A 20,917-nucleotide genomic window follows, 5' to 3' on the forward strand; every position below is an offset into this window, starting at 1 on the left:
GCGGAGGGGTTACATTTTCCCTCCCATGTGGGACATTTAGTTTTCTTTTGATTTCTCCATCTGCATGCACTAGTTTGTCCGGCGCCTGGACATTTTTTCTCTAACCACTGTTCGTCAGCAGTGAGTTTTGAAGCTTCGTTACCCATTTCAATCCTTTATAACTACACAACTGCGGCACCTTCTCTGGCATGAGAATCGAGAGAGGTAGTTGACACGGCCTTCTACTTTCAAGCTATTCTTGAAAGCGGTGTCAGCTTTACGTGATAAAACACGACCTTTTTCTCTTTTCACCAGTACTTGGGTGGCCAACAGTAAACAAATTAGTGGAATAGTTCAGCCTTCTTATTGTGCTGGAAAATCAACTTATTCCACCAACAAAAATAAAACAATAAATACCTTTATGCGCGCGCTAATTTTACCCTCTACAGGGGAGCTACCAGTCCTATTTCAGACGAGCTCTATTTTATTTTAAAATGCTACCAGCCTTCTTCAGGCGAGCTTTTAAATGCTACCAGCCCCTCTCTGGGCGAGCTTTTAAATGCTACCAGCCCCTCTCTGGGCGAGCTTACACGATTTTACGCAACGTGTCTCAGAGTGTCAGTATTCACCTGTTTGCTGACTTTGCCGGTTGTCAAGTCTCCCTCATCGACCCCCAGCGTCGTGTACCACTTTTAAGAACGCTGGCCAGAACCCGAATTCTACGTCTCTGGTCTTTTATCCTGTACCTAGACAGGAGCTGTCGACAGACTTCAGCGCGGGCTTCTCACGACGTCAGGACTCGATGAGGTTTTCCTGTGGGATCACGCAAAGTGGTGTCCCTCCGGCTCGGAGGACCAAGAAATGTCAGGAGTTTTCCTGTAATGCAACTCAGGTCAGAATAAATGACACTCAGACAGGTTTAACGTGCACACGGGTGAGAGCTCAAACAGAGACTCACACTCCGCAGCAGTTGCCACCCTTTATTTATACTCAAGCATGTTTGCGTCACAGACACATGAGTGGAAGAGATAACATACAAAGGTAGAGACTTCATCACATGCAGGAAGAGATAACATACAAAGGTAGAGACTTCATCACAGATACATGAGTGGAAAAGATAACATACAACAGTAGAGACTTTATGCTGAGCTTTGCACAGTGTAACTTCTCTAGTAAAAAGAGCAAACACATCTAGAGAACCTCAAATTAAATGTACTTATAAACATAATAAAATCTTTCAACAAATATTAATAATCAACAAGCAGGTCACTCATTTAAGTTCTGTAGCTGGAATTGTAAAGGCCTGAACCAACCTATTAAAAGGAGCAAGGTCCTCCATCATTTGCAATTTTTGGGCGTCCAGGTTGTGTTCTTACAAGAAACACACCTAAAAATTTCAGATCATTTTAGACTTCGTAAGGGGTGGGTGGGCCAACTCTATCACTCTACATCTAAATCCAAAGTTCGTGGTGTTGCTATTTTAATACACAAATCAGTGCCATTTGTTTCTTCTAATGTTATAGCGGACCAGAATGGTAGATTCATTATTGTGAGTGGTAGTATTTTGAACACTAAATTCATTTTTGCCAATGTCTATGCTCCCAATTGGGACGATCAAAATTTTTTTAGTACTTTTTTCACTAAAATTCCTGATTTGTCTTCCCACTATTTGGTTCTTGGTGGCGATTTTAATTGTTGGCTCGGGCCGCTGGATCGATCCTCAAATAAGCCTGGTAGGCAATCCAACTCTTCCAAATTATTAATATGTTCCTTAAAGAATTTTCTGTTATTGATGCCTGGCGTTTTCTCAACCCCACACGTAGAGAATACACCTTCTTCTCCCCTGTTCATCATACATACACTCGTATTGATTACTTTCTACTGGACAGTCGACTTACTTCACAGATTCGCTCTTGCTCTCATAGTGCTATTGTCATTTCAGATCATGCTCCGTTGACTCTAGATTTGGCAGTGGGCCAAAGTTCTCCACCAGCTCCATGGCGTTTGAATACACGCTTGCTGTCAGACGATAAGTTCACCACATTTCTGAATTCCAAGATAGACTTATTTATAGAGACAAACATTACACCCGGAATATCACCCTCCATTTTGTGGGAAACGTTTAAGGCTTTTATCAGGGGACATATTATATCTTATGCTGGTTTTGAGGCAAATCAAAGGAAAGCAAAATTGTCCGAGCTCATAATACGCATATCGCAATTAGATGAGTTGTATGCTGTCTGCCCGGCACCAGAGGTCTATAATGACAGGCTGTCTTTGCAGACTGAGTTTGATCACCTGTCCTCTGCTCGGGCTGAAGAGATGTTGTTGAAATGTCAGTACTCCCAGTATGAGTATGGGGATAAGGCCAGTAAACTGCTCTCTCATCAGCTCCGTAGTGCAGCAGCTGCACATTCCATTCCTCGGATTCAGACATTAAGCGGTGTCTCTACGGATCCTAGAATAATTAATGACCAATTTCGAGACTTTTATTCATCTCTCTATGCGTCTGAGTGTGCATTTAGCACTGAGGCTTTGGACTCATTTTTCAATCATCTTAAGCTCCCATCAATTGATCAGACACACAGCCTCCAGCTGGAGGGACCAGTAACTGTAGAAGAGATCCTGCAAGCTATCAGCAAATTACAGTGTTCTAAGTGTCCCGGACAGGACGGGTTCCCTGTTGAGTTCTATCGTAAATTTATGCCTAAACTGGCTCCGCTCATGATAAATATGTATAAGCATTCACTGGAAGTTGGATCCCTCCCACCCTCTCTACTGCAGGCATCTATATCCTTGATCTTAAAAAAGGATAAGGATCCATTACAATGCGGCTCATACGGTCCCATTTCTTTGTTAAATGTGGATTATAAAATCCTTGCTAAACTTTTAGCGATGCGTGTAGAAGCAGTCTTACCATCTGTAATTAACCCGGATCAAACAGGCTTTATTAAAGGTAGATATGCCTTCTCTAACCTTAGACGTTTGTTTAATGTTCTTTACAATCCCTCAGACTCCAACAGCCCTGAGTTTGGGATCAGTTTAGATGCTGAGAAGGCTTTTGACAGGGTTGAGTGGGGATACCTTTTTTATGTTTTGGATAAATTCGGCTTTGGTAAAATATTCATCTCCTGGTTGAAACTTCTTTATACTTCCCCGCTTGCCGCTGTCAAAACAAATGGCACATGTTCTGACTTTTTTCCTCTGTTTAGGGGGACTAGGCAGGGCTGTCCCATGTCGCCGTTGCTATTTGCAATTGCAATTGAGCCCCTGGCCATATCGCTGAGATCAAACCCAGGTATCACCGGGGTTACTAGAAATGGTATAGAACAAAGGGTCTCCTTATACGCAGATGATTTGCTTCTTTATATCTCAGAACCAGCATCCTCATTTCCTTTGGTGCTCTCAATACTTGAACAGTTTAGCCTTATTTCTGGCTATAAGCTGAATCTCGCTAAGAGTGAACTGTTTCCCCTGAATGCTGCTGCACAGAAATATCAGTGCACAGCACTGCCTTTTCGAGTTGTATCGGACAACTTCACATATTTAGGGGTTAAAATTACAAGTCAATTTCATGCTCTTTTCAAGCTTAATTTCGACCCACTTGTGGAGAAAGTTAGGCAGGATTTGGACAGATGGTCTCTACTCCATCTGTCTGTAGCAGGGCGCATAAATACAATTAAAATGAATATCCTCCCCAGATTTTCTTTTCTTTTTCAGTGTGTCCCTGTATTTATCCCAATTTCCTTTTTTGTTAAATTAGACAAGATTCTGTCTGGGTTCATCTGGAACAAAAAAAACCCTAGAATACGCAAGACATATCTTCAAAGACCGAAAAAGATGGGGGGGATGGCTTTACCAAACCTTATGTTCTATTATTGGGCATGTAATATTCGTATTCTCAGGTACTGGCTACAGGGGGAAGGCATGAATAATGCCCCGGCCTGGCTCAGTTTGGAGACTTCTTCTTGTGCCTCATCCTCTTTACCAGCCCTGATTTATGCCCAAAAGCAGCCTCCGAGTGCAGGTTCTTATAATAACTCTATTGTCAAAGTTACCTTGAAAATATGGTATTAATTTCGTCGTTATTTTAAGTTGACCTTTTTTTCCCTTCAGTCACCCATTTTGAAAAATCCCTCTTTTCAGCCTTCGTTAGTTGATGGTGCTTTTTATTTGTGGGCCTCCTTGGGTATCAGGTCTTTTTCTGATCTATACATTCAGAATACATTTGCCTCCTTTGAACAGCTCTCATTGAAATTTGGCCTTCCAAAAAGTCACTTTTTTCGCTATTTAGAAATCCGGAGTTTTGTTAAGGAGAAATCCTCTCAGTTCCCATCTAGACCTCCTTATCATGACTTTGATAACCTTCTATCGCCTCCCCCTTCATCACAGGGCCTGATCTCTTGTTTGTATGGGAGAATATGTTCCTCTTGCAACTCCTCAATCTCGGCTATTAAAATGGCATGGGAGCAGGATTTGGGGTGTGTGATTCAGGATGACTCTTGGGATAAAATTCTTTGCCGGGTCCATGGCTCCTCATTTTGTGCCAAACACGGGCTGATTCAATGTAAGATTTTGCACCGTGTACACTGGACTAAAGCCAGACTAGCTCAAATATACCCCAATCTTAGCCCTGATTGCGACCGTTGTCATCAAACACCTGCCTCTCTAATACATATGTTTTGGTCATGTCCATCCCTCAAACAATACTGGATTAATATTTTTCTGATTTTATCAATGATCATCCAGCTAACCCTCCAACCTGTGCCCTTAACTGCTTTGTTTGGGGTTCTTCCTGATACAGTTGCCTTGCCGACGCCCCAAGCGGATCTGGTAGCATTTCTCACCTTATTGGCAAGACGCAGAATATTGTTATGTTGGAAGTCCCCTTCTGCCCCATCCTGGGAAATCTGGATCAGAGATGCTTTGCATTTTAGCAAACTCGAAAAGATTAAATTCACCCTGCGTGGGTCTATGGCCAAATTTTTTTAAGACCTGGCAACCCTTTTTTGACCATGTTCAGACTTTGCGGTCTCGCAACGCTCCCAATTAGCCAGCTCAGACTTTATTATATTTTATTTTATTTTATCTTATGTTTAAGTAAGAGGTTTAAGTTTAAGTATATGGACTCTATTGTGCCTGCGCCCTATGATGGCATTTACTTACCTACTTTATACATATTTCTTTTCTCTAACAGAATTGATTTATCCCTACAACTACGCTGACCACTCATTATGTTTGTGGGGTTTTTTTTGTTTTTTTTTTGTTTGTGTGTTTTTGTTTTTTCTGTGTCTGTGTGGGGGTGTGGGCTTTGAAACTCTCCACATCTCTCTTGTACACTCAGGAACTGTTATCTTGTACTCCAGGGTTTGCTACTCGTATTATTAGATTGGACCCTTTCTTTTTTCTTTTTGTACACCCACTGGTACTGCTATAATTATGAGGTGGGAGTGTATGTTTCATATTGTTTTATGTTCTTCAAAAAGAAAACGGCATATTGTTCAATTTGTCTTTTGTAAAAGTCGATGCAGAAACTTTAATAAAAATATCTGAGGAAAAAGAAATGTTAGCTGGTGGTTAAATGCATGAATTCCATCAATGTGACATCAGATCGGAGGTGCTGGTTTTAGGTGTTGGGCGTGTCTCAACGCGCCGGGGGTGCGAGGGCCCTCATAATCAGCTTTAATTTGCTTTGTGTCTGAGCAGGCTTGCACTGAAACACAAATTAGAAGCTGTGTTTGTGTTTTTTGTGTTGCCTGAATAAAAATAAAATAGTTCTTCTTGCGATTGTGTAGGAAGGATGCACATGTGGACTGGATCTCAGCCCATAGCCAGAGCCAGTCAGCAGGGTCTGAACTTGCTCTCCATCTGAGAGTTTGCAGAGATGTCCTGTTATCAAACACATTTACACAGACATCAGCTCAGTGATCTGAAACATATTTTCTCCTCTCACTTTTTAATCTAATCTCCACCTCAGTGTTTTGACCCACTGACTTTATGCTCAGTTAGTCAAACACATGTTGAACTTAAGGAACAAAAGTTGTGAACCACAAAACTACAAAAAAATCAGTTCAATTTTTTAGATATTAGTGGCACAGGAAGCTTTTAAAAGTGGAAAGGATAAGATCTGTTGAAGATTCAAATGAGTGAGTAAATGATCTCTGATCATTTTTGATGTGCGCGTTTGAACAATAGTTTTACAGTTACACACAAATTATCGTACATATTTGTGAATCATTGCTCATAGACGCTACTTTCTGCCCATAAACCTTCAGCTCAGTAGGTGACTGCTGTGACTGTTGTTCGTGTTGTGTACCTGTAGCTGCCGAACATCATGCAGCAAGCTGGAACAAGCTTGCTCCTTCAGCTGATATCCACAGACTGTTGCCATCCACTCTTCATGGGCATGAGTGTTACGAGCCATGAGTGTGAGTGCTCTCTGATGAGTTTTGAGTGTTTCAGAATCAGAATACTTTATTAAACCCTAAGGAAATTATGTGGATTACAGTTGCTGCAAGACAGTAACAGTAACAGACTAAATATTTACTTAATACAAATAATAATACAATGCATTACAGAGTTTACCGCTCTAACTACAAGGTAAAGGACAAAGAAATGAGTAAGAAAAAGTCAAGCTAAAGAGAAAAAGCAGGAGCAACTGTAACAGACATGCACATATTTTTCTTGTGACAATCTTTGTCTCACAAATAAAAGGGTTTCCAACGTGTAACTGTCATTCCTAACACAGCAGGCTGGAACAGGCCCTGGATTCCTTTTGCTTTTTGACAGATTAGATTGACTTATACACAAAGATGGAACTATAGTTTGTGGAGTTATTAAACTTAATGCTCTTGGCTTCTCACAGAACCAAGTGCATGCTGCGTTAAAGTGACAAAGGACAAATGTATTCTTTTAAACTTTAAACAATGAAGAGCAGAGGTCGTGAACATCAGACCAACAACAGCACAATGAGAACACAAACATTGTCATGTTCTGTATGGATCCAGCCCCTCAACATGGACACAAATCTCTACAAATATAAAAATATAAAGCAAATTTGTGTTCATATAGATGAAATAAATGGAAAACCTGCGTTCAGAAACATGAGGCGAAAGATTAAAAATTATGAATATTAACTGCTGTAAGACATGAAGTACTTTTCACATAATTGATTGAGTTTAATTTTTGTTAAGTCCTCTATAGCTGAGGCTCAATACCAGTTATTGTGGGAGCCTCAGAGACTGGGTTTCAGTGAAACAACTGTTTTACAGTTAAAATGGTCATATATATATATATATATATATATATATATATATATATATATATATATATATATATATATATATAAATTAAATGATTGATAGAAAAAGATTCATAATTGTGTAAATCTTGTCTTTGACCGATTCACTGACAGAATAATGTTTCAGATCACAAACACTAAACTATGAGGACATAAAAATATTTTAAACATTGCAGCTGGAATAAAAAAACAATCATGTACAGATTTTAAATTTCATCTTCACAGATTAGATTGTTTTTGTGTCATTAGGCGGTTCTAGCTATGGACAGGAGTAGGCTCACCCCACCCAAACACCGGAACACAGTGTATGGGTGGGTGGATGTTACCACCCAATCAAAAGTGAGGAAAATGAGGCTCAGAGAAAACATGAGCACTGTTTCTAACTTCTGATTGGGTGGGCAGTGTACAGCCCATCTTCATATTCTCTGACTGAACACCTTCATACCGTCATCAGATCATCATCAGGTGCAAACAGACAAAGAAGCAGATGCCGTGCTTCGCCTGTGAACTCAGAGGACGACGAACAGGTAGAGCACAAATTTATCTGCTGTTTTTTCTCAACAGTTAAACTCATCAATAAATGTTTGTTTTTCATGTTTTGGATACTCTGCAGATCTGATTTAACTTAAGATACTTTCAATTTTTCCTGATTTACATCTTTTCATTTTGGCTGCAGGGCACTGAGAGTGAACCTGCTACTGTGTGTGTTATGATGCAGAACTATAATTTATAAAACTATTTTTTGATAATACTCTTTTATGAATTGACTGCACTGAATGAGCAAAAACATTAAAATAAGGTTATTTGTTATATAACATATGATGACATAAGTAATTTCATCTCAGCTGACAGAAAAATTGTATTTAAACTGAAGGGCGAGACAGTTGGCTGAAGAGGAATATTTTAATGTTTTATCTATATGAAAGTTTTAATCTCTCCACTGAAACTGCCACAACCCCACCCCCATTGAAAACACCTTATGTGCAGCTGCTCACCTATACCCAGCAGGCTGGAACATGTCTTGGTATTCCCTTTGTTTTATTGCAGATATCACCCACACACACACTTAAGATCGTGTTTCACTTTCTGGAGTTTTCAGACTCTGTGATCTCATCTAATCATCATTCTCAGAAGCATTTGCTAAATGTAAGATGTAAATATGGTTATAATGCAGGTGATGTGGTCTATAGTTGCTCATTTCTATCCAACTGTGCAGATCAGATTTAAATGTGGCACGATCTGTCATAATCTTCTATGATTAAAAGTAATCGTAAGATATTTGTGACACAAGTAAACGTGTCACAAATATCTTCAGCTACTTATGGACTGTAAGATTTCTGAAAGCAGAAATGATCTCTGAGGTTGAGAATGTGGAATAAATCATTCATGTCTACAAAACAGTTCTACATGTATTCAGACTTAGGTCCCCTGATTCATCAGTCTTTTGCTCGGGATAAATGTAGTTGGTCAGTCGTGGCCTTTAAAAAGACTTTAATTTCTTTGGAAAGTGAAACTGAAAATGAAAGCTGTGAATCTTCTTTCAGCCATTACTCACGCAACTGGTTACACATTCTACATATGGTGACCAACTCCAGACCAACTGAAGCATTGCATAAAACAACCAACATCACAAAAACTTTTCTTTTTTGTGCCGTTACATTTGAACCATTCAAAGGCCCTCTGTCCACCTACCATCTCATGTCGTGTGATTCAAAGATCCTAAAATACATTTTTTTCCCCTTCCAGTTCATTCCCTGGTCTTTTCAAAAAAAGTGACATCATGGCAACCAAAACAGCTGGTGAGTCCACTCACATGTTATTGATCAGCAGTGAGGATTTTGCACTCACTGTCCAAATATGTAACAGAGTAGATTTAGAGAGTATGCAGAGATACTTAAACTCCTCCAGTTGGAACTCCAACTCTTTTCTGATCCAGAGTTGGCATTCCATCTTTTTCCTAATGAAAACCTCTGGTCTAACACCAGTTTAAACTGGAAGTCAGTACCTGGCAAAAACAATAAATGTAGAAAACATGGACAACACGACACCTCCCCAAAATGGAAGTCAAAACATCTCTATCGCCCTCTGGAGTTTGGCTGAAGTTTAAGTCATAAACCCCGCCTCCATAAACCCTGCACTGAGAGGAGTGTCACTACTCGATCTGTACTGGAAACCCGATCGGTACCACGCATGTGCGAAAGGCCGCTACTTCTGCATGAAGCATTTTACGATAGTTACAGGTCAGAGTATCTGTGAAGATGTTAGCTATAGTAAGTATCTCTTAAAATGTTTGCAATAATGAAACATTTCAATATAATATAGACAAAATTTAAAAAAAAAAGATGTTCTCTTCTTCTGTTAAGTTTAATGTTTACTCCCCAGTGTACGAGGATACCGCCACTTGCTGACTGAGCGAATGAACCCTACTGTAAACTTAACTAGCATCATTACAAATCGTCTTTGTGTATGTGTTAAATTTGATTTAGTGATACTTGATTGTGTTTCTGCTTGTCTGTGTGTTGAGGATTGATTGGAATAGTGAGGATGATGTCCGCTATCACTGTCAATGGTCAGTAAACAATCTGGCTGATGAATCCTTACGTGACATATTACTAAGTCTGTATTATTAAGTCTGTAATTAGGCACCATTCTTCTGGCGCTGTTGTTCAATCGGGGGATGCTCTCCGTTGAGCAGAAAAGCGTGAAGTTATTTGTGTACGGAGGTATCCATTGTATAAATATCCTGGGCAGAGTTGGCGAGTAACGCTAGGAGCTCACTGGGCGCTAACCGTGTCATTTAAATATATTAAATGTCGCAATATTGGCGAAGAGAGGAAGTGACGTAAGATTTGCACATGCGTGGTACCGATCGGGTTTCCGGTAGGGATCGGGTAGCGACAAGAAGGTCCAGCGTTTACACTACGAAACCACGCCCGACTGTTTTACCTGACAGCCTGAGGTGTTCTTCAGTAAACTGGACTACCCGACAGAAGGACCCAAGGTCCTGCTCCAATTTTTCGGTAAGTTAAATGTGTTTGTAAGTTAATCCTTAACTACTGTCCTTAGCTAGGTCCTGAGACCTAGCTAGATGAGCACTCGGCTGTTGGGGAAACTTGTTTTGTATAGTTTGTTTAGCAAATCCGTGCAGGTGAATGAATTTACCCTGACTAATCAAGAAAAAAAGCACCGGGCTACTCAGTAACTGACTAACTACCGTTACTGTACTTTTATTACAAATATTATACTGTAAGTTCAACAGGCTGGACTCTGCTTCAGCTGTTGTGCAGAGCTGATTAATAAATATGTAGAAATAGCAACATGTTTTTAGTATCCTGCCACATCGGTAAAGACAGTAACACCAAATTTAAAAAAAACAAGCATTTGCACTTAAGTAACCTCTCATTAATCATTAAAATAGCAAAGCCCAATATTTATGCACTGAAACCAACTACGGCCGTTTGGGAGCTTAAGTTAAAATTTGTGCGTGCTGCACAACAACATTCAATATTTAGTATTTACTGTTATTTACAATTGGATTAATGGAATGGTGTTGTGTTTATTATGTTGCTCTCTTTTTTTGCTTGTTTTCTCTTTTCTCTGTTTTTTCTCTCAACAGGTGATCCAGGAATTTCTTTTTATCTTTTTAAGTGCCCTTTCTTACTGTCCCTCTTCCCCTTTGTTTTTCTTTTCCCTCATCTTTCTTTCTCCCTTTCCTATCCCCCAGCCATGTAGGCTATGTGCCATCTGTAACAACTGAAAATGAAATAAAATGAACAATAACAACAAAGGTTGATCAAATGAACCAATACGGCAAGGCCGTGATGATCCACTTGGTAAAGTAAATCCATTGGGCATCTTTGTTGGACTTCAGACATCAATTCTAATGGCTAAGGAACCAAACGAGACAGGCAAAAAAAAAAAGTTGAATTTTTCCACTGATGATTTTTTTTTGTGTTAAGTTTGTTAGAAATATTCAGATTACAAAAACAGTCCAGATGATTATTAATGACATATTGTTCACATTTACACGTGCAGTACTCTGTACAGCTTATATCCTTTGAGAGCAATAATTTGAAGTATTAATGTTTGTTGTCCAATACCCAGGAGGCAGCTCAAACAAGAGTTATGATAGCTCCATATCTTGTAACCAGGATGCAGCAGCAGACTGAACCAGGACTGAAACCTGCTCCATCATCTCATCTTTGCAGAACTCAATTTACAAAGAACTAACAACTCAAATATAAATATTATATTGGAAAATCTGTTAGTTTATAAGGCTTTGTCCTTTTTAATAAACAGCTCATATTTCAGCTGTCAGCAGAACCGCAGAACTGAAAAAAATGTAAGAGAAGAACTTCAGATCCTGAGTGTGTGAGGACAGAGAAGGATCAGCTTTATTTCAGATATGAGAGATAAACTTTCTATTTCAGTTTGTGATGATTCTGTTCTCTTTGTGATTACAGGAACTGTCCTCAGATTCAGATCTCAGCACCAAACAGTGACAGAAGACAGATCATCCAACATGTTAACTTCAAAATTAACTGATGAAAACAGTACAAAGGTTAAAGTACAACATCTGCTGTCATTGAAAGCTGCAGCTGTTTTATTGATAAAGTTAAAGACAAAAAGTCAAAAGGATTAATCACCCATGTAAGTGTGTCACTATATATCAGCATTAACAGGACCTCAGTTGGGTGTCTCAGAGAGCTGCTGATCTCAGACCTGGACAGGTTCTGTTTTGTGTACTCAGCTGCATGAAGAGCACATTTGATTTTCTCTGACACAATTAAATAAAAGCTAATGAAGATGTATGTATTTTGTATGTGTTTTGTAGATGGTGTGTTATTTAACATAAAGTGATTCAGAGTTATTCATACCAGAGTAACCAGAGAGGATCATATATTTTTAAATATATAACTTTCTACAGGACTGAATATAATATCTTTATGTAAAAGTCCAGAACTTCTGGGGAGTATCCGAGCATTTATAACATTACACAAACCAAAGGTCGCCATCAGTTTTCATGAAATGCTGGGTTTATCCATCCTCTGAGGCAGGCCTACGGTGGAGCTCTGAAGATTTCCCTGTGAGGGAGCTGCTGGTGAAGATCATGAGTCCTGCTTGATCAATGCGATGAGCTTCAGTGTTCCTGGTGTTTCTTAAATGATGCCTCTCTCAGTGGGTCAACAGAACTTCTGGCACAGGACAGCTGTGATGAAAGAAGACGTTTCTCCAAACCTCTGGACCCAGGAAACCCAGCTTAGTCCTCTTGGTCTCCCTCACTAGTTTCCCCCCAGGGTGAATGTAGCTGTTGATATAATATGGACTCTATCATGAAATGAAAAGAACAAATTACACTACACTACTGAAACCTTCTGCTGCTGTTTTTAAAATTTCCATGTTATCAGGCTGTAGAGTAGACTGAAAATTTAAACAATTTTAGATCCATTACACTCACACCCTTAAATGTTAAAATCTCAAAGGACAGCATTACATTTTTGATATTAACCTTAACTCTGGGCCTCTGTGGAGTGTGCAGCTGATCTCATCGCTGTCTAAAAATGGATAACAAAACCTGAAGAGTGCTGAATCATTCAATAATACAGACTATTAGAGTAACAGGTGTGTAGCATCGCTAAATAGCTAGCAACAAACCCCCAACACATTGCGTATGCTAGCGGCTAATCTAGCAAAGTGATTTTAGATGTTGTAGAACTATAAGATGATAAGCTGTGTGCCTTTTTCATAACAGTGACGTGGTTGTATTTACCTTGATTGAACGAGTCGTCAGTCGTGATAAACCCATCAGCAAACAAACTGGAGCTGCCGGGCTACGTAAAAAGAGTAGGTGGCGTGTTTGCGGTCATGTTTAGCGGGTGTGTGGGCGAGAGCGTTACACAGTTGCTCCACCTCAAGTCACTACTGCGGAGGCTCTGGCTCTAAAAATGCAATATGGCAACCTCAGTAAGCGGGATATTTTGGCTTCTTTTTTCCACAATGGGAGGAGGTGTGGTCGAGTTGTCCATATTTTCTACAGTCATTTGGCAAAACCAATAAAATCAGATCATCTGCATAAATCATAGATGATACCCTGAGACCACTGATCTCAGCACCTAATAAGCGTGTACCCCTTAAATGCACCCAGATATTATGTCCAAAACAGAACAGAACCAGTGAGAAAAGGACAGTCCGATGTCAATCTCTGGGGCCAACAACCCTCAGACAGGAAGCTTTTTTGGTTCTTTGATAAAGAAAAGTCCTGATCTCTGAGTCTTACCCAGTAGGGTAATAGACGTCAACTGGAGCCGATGCAGCTGGAGTACTAACTACCTAGAAATTGCCCAGGTTTCTTCCTGGGTAACCAGGATAACATAAAGCAACCCTGAGTAGCCTTATAGGTCAAATCCTATCAGTCCCGCCTGTAAACAGCAGGTCCTATTGATTGTGGCAGTTGTAGTGTCTTTTGTTTTATTTTAGGGGCCCCAAGGCAAAGTTTGTAATATGTTATATAAAGTGCTAGAGTAACTTGCAAGAACTGGATGCAGTAATAAAGAGCAATTGTCACAAGTCAGGATGGACTCAAGCGCAGACTGAAAAACACAGCTCAGTTCTTTTATTTACACACAACACCGGGTGCTCGTATATATAGGTGAGAGAGGGGAATCCAGGGGGCACAGGTGAGGTCAGGAAACAGGGGCTCTTCACACACACAGGCACATTTTCACGCAGCTCACGTAAAACAAACACTGCACACAGGTCACTCAGCTCGCCCACGGGCTCCAATGAACGAAAACTGTACAGAGATGAAAGGTTAATCCAAGAAAACGCAAAGAGGAAACTTAGAAACATGCGAAAGAAGGTTTCACTAAAAAGATTACTCAATAGTCTAGCAATGAGATGCTCCCAGACACTGCCTTAAGTAGTGGATGCTGGTGAGATAATGAACCACAGGTGCGTGATGACTTGCAGACGCAAAGGCCAGGGACGGGAGCCCGCAATGCGCTCTACGCAGGCAGCGCGTCGCGAGCAAGAGGGAGAGAGAAAGGAAAACAAAAAGACACATGTAGCTACACTGGGCCAGCCGGGAAGACACGGTGACCATGACAATAATATTATGACTTTTACTTTTACTGTTTCACAAACAGTTAAAAATTGAATGTCCACAATTTAGACTGTACTTGGAGGAGATTTTATTAAAGCAATTTAGCAGGAGTAAAGCAAAATCAAAATTAAATCGCAACTAGAATCTGCAATTCCTGGAAAAATTGCAGTGGGATTGTTGCTACTTGTGGACTCGGGCTGTGGATTGCTGTCAATCTGAGCAAAAAGTTGTAGATAGCTTGTTTGTGTACAGGTGTGCCTGCCAAAAAAAACAAAACAAAACATAAAATAAAGGGAACACAAAAATAAGACATCCCAGATCTGAATGAATGAAATATTCTCATTAAATACACAACATAACCTTTGTGTGATTTTGTTGTCAGCACATTCAAAGAACTTTGTAAAGAACAAAGGTTATCATTGAAAATCAAATTTAGCAACCCATGGAGGTCTGGATTTGGAGTCACACTCAAAATTAAAGAGGACAAACACACTACAGGCTGATCCAACTTTGATGTCCTTACACGCCAAAATGACACTCATTAGTGTGTTTGTTTGGCCTCCATGTGCCTGTATGACCTTCCTACAATGCCTGGGCATGCTCCTGATGAGGTGGCAGATGGTCTTTTAAAGGAATCTCCTCCCAAACCTGTACAAAAGCGTCCGCTAACTCCTGGACAGTCCGTGGTGCAACACAGACTGTTTGTGGATGGAGCGAGACATGATGTCCCAGATGTGATTAATTGGATTCAAGTCTGGGGAATGGGTGGGCCAGTCTGTAGCTTCAATGCCTTTGTCTTGCAGGAACTGCTGACACACTCCAGTCACATGAGGTCTAGCATTGTCTTGTATTAGGAGGAACCCAGGCCCAACCACACCAGCATATGGTCTCACAAGGGGTCTGAGAATCTCATCTCGGTAATGGCAGTCAGGCTACCCCTGGCGAGCACATGGAGGGCTGTCTGTCGAGCACCTTTTTCTCCTCAATAGTGATGGGATTTCTGGCTCTTTTTAGAGAACCGGCTCTTTTGGCTCGGCTCACTAGAAAGAGCCGGCTCTTTCGGCTCCCCAAATGGCTCCTCAGGTTGTTTTGTTGCTTTAATTAATTTATTATTAACAACATATAAAATTATGCACAAACGAAACTACTAATGTAAAAAAAACGAAAACAAAACCCACATGGTTTTATTTATATATGTTTATATATAAATATAGCGATGGCCCCTAGAGACAAAGCACGTACAAACTCCGAAACACAATTCTAGCGTTAACTGAACTTCCAAAACAGTGCTACCAAGATCACTGAATTTACACATTTGAAAGCATATGTGTATTGTTTGTATATTTAAACAGAAGCATTCATGTATATTCAAATAATTTTAAAAAAATGTTCATTTACCTGTTACTACCACACACTAAATCCGGTCGTTGGTACTTCCTGGCTTGTGTAACCACAAGGTAACAAAAGCTCAACACTGCCCTTAGCATCCTGGAGCACATCTGTTCTGTTTTGTACGTGTTTTAGAGTTTGCACGTGCTTCGAAGTTTTTTACGTGTTTTGGAGTTTTTACGTGTTTTGGAGTTTCTACATGATTCGGGGTTTGTACGCTCTTTGGAGTTTGTACATGTTTTGGAGTTTTTACGTGTTTTGGAGTTTGTACGTGCTTTGTTTCAAGGCTCCACCATAAATATATTTTTATTTATTCACTCCACATAAAATGTAATAAATAAATCATATAATACAAAACTCAACTATTCACATTCCAACTTTTAACTATTTAAATTTTCAGCTTTTTTCCTTTTAAACAGATTCAAAGTGAAAGAACACAAAACACTGCAAACCACAACACAAATAAATATAAATATGAAAAAAAAAAGAAGATGCACATTCTCTTTCATATGGGCCTGCATGAATAAACTTTCTGTATCCTTTATTATCTGCAACTGAAAATAGTTGTGGATGATTACTATACCTTTCTAGTGTGACGTTGTTGCCCCTGGCTCTCTTTCCCTCCGGCTCTGTTCCTGTGCTACTGCGAGTGTAACTACCGCCCCTCCCCCCTCTGCCCAGCGCACAGCACAAGGCTAGCATACTGAGTGAAGCAGAAAAAACGTGCGAGAAAGAGGGTGAGAGAAAGAAGGAAAAAACGCATGGCTCCCAATAAGGAGCCGGCTCGCGTCGTTCACTTCAAAGAGTCGGCTCTAAGAGCCATTTCGTTCGCGACCGACACATCACTAGTCTTCAAGAGTTATTGTTTCAAGATGGACTGAAAATCTTGCTTCTGGACTTTCCAGTTTTTACTTCAGCTACAGCCAGAGCTGCACTCCATTGGACCTGCCAGTAACTTGTCATTGCCACAAGCTAATCAAACCTGTTAGGAGTCCTTCAGCTTGATGGTTCCCTTCACTTATGGTGATCATCATCTGTTTCTGGCTCAGCGTGACAGAAAGCAATAACTTTACAGCTACAATTTTCAACAGCAGCCTGACGGTGCAGACACTGTCTACTCCAGGGGTCGGCAACCCTAGGCACGCGTGCCACAGTTGGCACGCGAAAGGTTAACTGATGGCACGACCATAGCTGGACTGGCCATCGGGCATACCGTGCATTTGCTCGGTGGCCCGATGATTTTTTAATTTTTATTTTTTTGCAACAGTATAAACAATGAAAGGTGGTGGATTGGCCAGATGCTGGTCGGTGTGTAAAAATAACTCAGTTGTTTGGTGGTGGCTATAGCGGTGCTTCCACAGATTCAGTAACATTAACAAGTGGTGGATGCCAGCAGGTGGATGAGAGAAAGGGGAGCAAAGAGGAGAGACCCAAGGCAGCCGCTGGTCCGAGTATCAGGTGAACTGAACTTCAGGTACGAAGTTATGACCTGCAGTCTATCTGGGTCAGATATAAACCAAGTTTAGGTGTAGTTTATTTTCATTGTGCTGACTTTTTACAGTCAGTTACAATAACTTGTACTGCGTACTAGCTAGCAGGATGGAGTTTCTATACAGCTGGGTAGGTGCTATGATGTTACTGATAGTGAACTTTATTTAATTCATAAGGGTTAGTTAGTAGAGTTGTCAACCATTCCGTAAAAAGACGGAATCGTCTCGCATTCAGAGAAAATATTACGTGTTTCATGTTGAGCTGAGAAGGGACGCAGTCCCGGACTTCAGCTAGAATGGAAAAACACAAAAGTGGATTTATTCTGTTACGCTGCACAGCTGCCTCTTCTTCTCTCATTCTCTCCCCCTCTCTCTCCTGTTGCTACTTCAATTATGAAACTGATCAGTGATTAGCTGATCGGCTTTTCTGTCATGTTTCCCATATGGAAAAGAAATAGTAAAAACTAGTGATGTGCGATACCACTGATTTCCTTTCCGATCCGATACCAAGTAATATTCAGGGTGGTATCGATGATACTGATCCGATACCGATACTTTGTACAAAAACGTATTTTATTTATTGTATCTCAAATTATAGCATCATAATGATTACAGGACATCAGATTACTTGTTCTTATTATTTAATAATGCAGAGTTCATCATATAGAAATAAAAAAAAAACTGAAGTTGTGCGCTATTTGAACACCTTGCCTGTCTGCAGCAGTAAAGGACTCCATGAGAGACATCCCAGATAGCAAGGAAACATTGAAACAATGTTGAGTCAATATCAGGCGATGTCATTGAATCAACGTTGAAGTGTGACGTTGACCTAACGTCACTCTTGCACCCTTTTTTAACGTTGAAACAACGTCAGGTTTTGATGTTGAATCAATGTTGAAACCTGACATTGATTCAAAGTTATATTTTATAATACTGTTGACATTGAAACAATGTCAGATTCTGATATTGAAACACTGTTGAGCTATGGTGTTGATTTTCCACCTCTTTCGCACAGTTGCTTTTTATTAAAACAACAGTTAAATCATGACTGGAAATCTACCTTTCTTTATAGGTATTTTAACCAATACTAAACTACTGCATGTTTCCATCAATACTTCAACCACCTAAACACATAATTGTACTTATTCCTTAAATTGGACACCCTTTATAAAAAAAACCAAATGTCTCACAATGTATCATGTCAATATTAATATCCTAAAATAAGAAAGCATTGCATGTGATGTAAAAGAGAAAAAAAATAAACAAAATAAGGTCAATAGGCATGTTTCGTTTGCTAAATACTTTATTAAAAGACAGTTTCCTATTCACGTTTATATGATTCACAGAAGTTTGTAATTTTTTGCATGATGTGCGTCCTGCACCACCCAAACGATCTGGGGCGTATCGGAGCCATTTCTGCACTGCTTGTGCAAAGACAAAATCGGACATAGAGTTTGCCCCTAACTGCTGCGTCAGGCCATCTAGGACAAAAATACACACACAAAATAAGTGAATTAGAGCACATGAATAAGCTCTTGTTAACTGTCTTCAGCGGGGAGAAAGTATGTAGACTCCTAGGCTGATAAACATGAAAGTCACCAGATGTAAATCTGCAAACTTCCGCATTTGATTCCCAAAGAGCTATGAGCGGAAAAAGTGATAAGTCTTAGCATGGTGTGCCGTGTATCCTTTAAAACAAAATAAACATGGGGTCCTTGGGCTGTACAAACTACAACCCGAGGACTAAACAAGCCAAAGACCAAAGACTCCATCTCCAGATTAACCAGACATGAAAGTCTTGTTATTAAGAAAGACAAAGTAATATAGCATAAAAATGGTAAAACTTACCAAATATGCATTTGCAGAGCGCTGTATCTTTAAATGCCCTTTTTTGCTTTGTCTGGTCCTTGGTTTTTTTTCCCCTGCCCAGTTTAGTACCGAGGCCAGTAGTGATGGGATTTCCGGCTCTTTTTAGAGCTCCGGCTCTTTCGGCTCGGCTCACTAAAAAGAGCCGGCTCTTTCGGCTCCGAACCGGCTCTTCAGGTTGTTTTGTTGCTTTAAATAATTTATTATTAACAATAATATAAAATTATGCACAAAAGGAATTACTAAAGTAAAAAAAGTGGTTTTATTTGTATATTTTTATATATAAATATATGCGGTGGCCCCTAGAGACAAAACACGTACAAACTCCGAAAACACCTTTCTAGCATAAACTGAACTTCCAAAGCAGAGCTACTAGATCACTTAAATTACACAATTGAAAGCATGTGTGTATTAGTGATGGGATTTCCGGCTCTTTTTAGAGAGCCGGCTCTTTCGGCTCGGCTCACTAAAAAGAGCCGGCTCTTTCGGCTCCGAACCGGCTCTTCAGGTTGTTTTGTTGCTTTAATTAATTTATTATTAACAATAATATAAAATTATGCATAAAAGGAATTACTAACGTAAAAAATGGTTTATATATAGATATATGTGGTGGCCCCTAGAGACAAAACACGTACAAACTCCAAAACACATTTCTAGCATGAACTGAACTTCCAAAGCAGAGCTACCTAGATCACTTAAATTACACAATTGAAAGCATGTGTGTATTGTTTGTATATTTATACATAGGCACTCATATATATTCAAAATTTACAAAAAAAAATGTTCATTTACCTGTTATTACCACACACCAAATCCGGTCGTTGGTACTTGCTGGCTTGTGTAGCCACTAGGTAACAAAAGCTCAACACTGCGCCCAGCATCCTGGAGCACTTCTGTTGTCTTTTGTACGTGTTTTGGAGTTTGAACATGTTTTTACGTGTTTTGGAGTTTGAACGTCTTTTTACGTGTTTTGGAGTTTGTACATGCTTCAGAGTTCGTACGTGATTCTAGTTTGTATGTGCTTTGTCTGTAGGGGCCACTGTAAATATACTTTTATTTTTTCACTCCACATAAAATGTAATAAATAAATCATATAATACAAAAATCAACTATTCACATTTCAACTTTTAACTATTTAAATTTTCAGCTTTTTTCCTTTTATAAATTTAAAGTGAAAACAACACAAAACACTGCAAACCACAACACAATTAAATATAAATTATAATATGAAAACAAAAAGAACATGCATATTCTCTGTCAAATGGGCCTTCATGAATAAACTTTCTGAATCCTTTATCATCTGCAACCGAAAACAGTTGTGGATGATTACTATACCTTTCTAATGTGACGTTGTCCCTGGCTCTCTTTCTCTCTCTCTCCCTCTGGCTCTGTTCCTGTGCTACTGAGTGTAACTACCGCCCCTCCCCCCTCTGCCCAGCTTAAAGCACAAGACTCGCGTGCAGAGTGAAGCGGGAAAAAAGTGCGAGAGAGAGGTTGAGAGAAAGAAAAGAGGAAAAAAAACCCCCCAAAAAACCCACGTGACGGCTCGACGTCGTTCACGTCAACGAGCCGGCTCTAAGAGCCATTTCGTTCGCGAACGACCCATCACTATTGCAGAGCCCTTATTGACAGTATTTGGCTCTACATATCTGTGTGAGCAGGTTTTCTCTCACATGAGTGTCCTTAGGTAGCCGTCCGAATGCTGGACACTCGGAGACCTGTGTCCCTGAGTGGGAGACCAGAAATCACATTAACATGTGTGTCTCTGTATTAACAAACATGCCATATTGG

At 39.9% G+C, this 20,917-nt stretch overlaps 1 long non-coding RNA gene across 1 annotated transcript; it reads right to left on the reverse strand.

Annotated features, from left to right (window-relative positions):
- Positions 1–3,456: 3,456 nt before the first annotated feature.
- Positions 3,457–15,212, reverse strand: LOC120730054. Its single transcript, XR_005695042.1, has 4 exons — positions 15,198–15,212; positions 10,208–10,216; positions 7,646–7,652; positions 3,457–3,927 (listed from the first exon to the last, which is right to left on the reverse strand). It is a non-coding gene; the product is annotated as an uncharacterized LOC120730054 (long non-coding RNA).
- Positions 15,213–20,917: the final 5,705 nt, after the last annotated feature.

This window comes from Simochromis diagramma, unplaced genomic scaffold, assembly GCF_900408965.1.
Source record: "Simochromis diagramma unplaced genomic scaffold, fSimDia1.1 OVJJ01000710.1, whole genome shotgun sequence".
NCBI lineage: Eukaryota > Metazoa > Chordata > Actinopteri > Cichliformes > Cichlidae > Simochromis > Simochromis diagramma.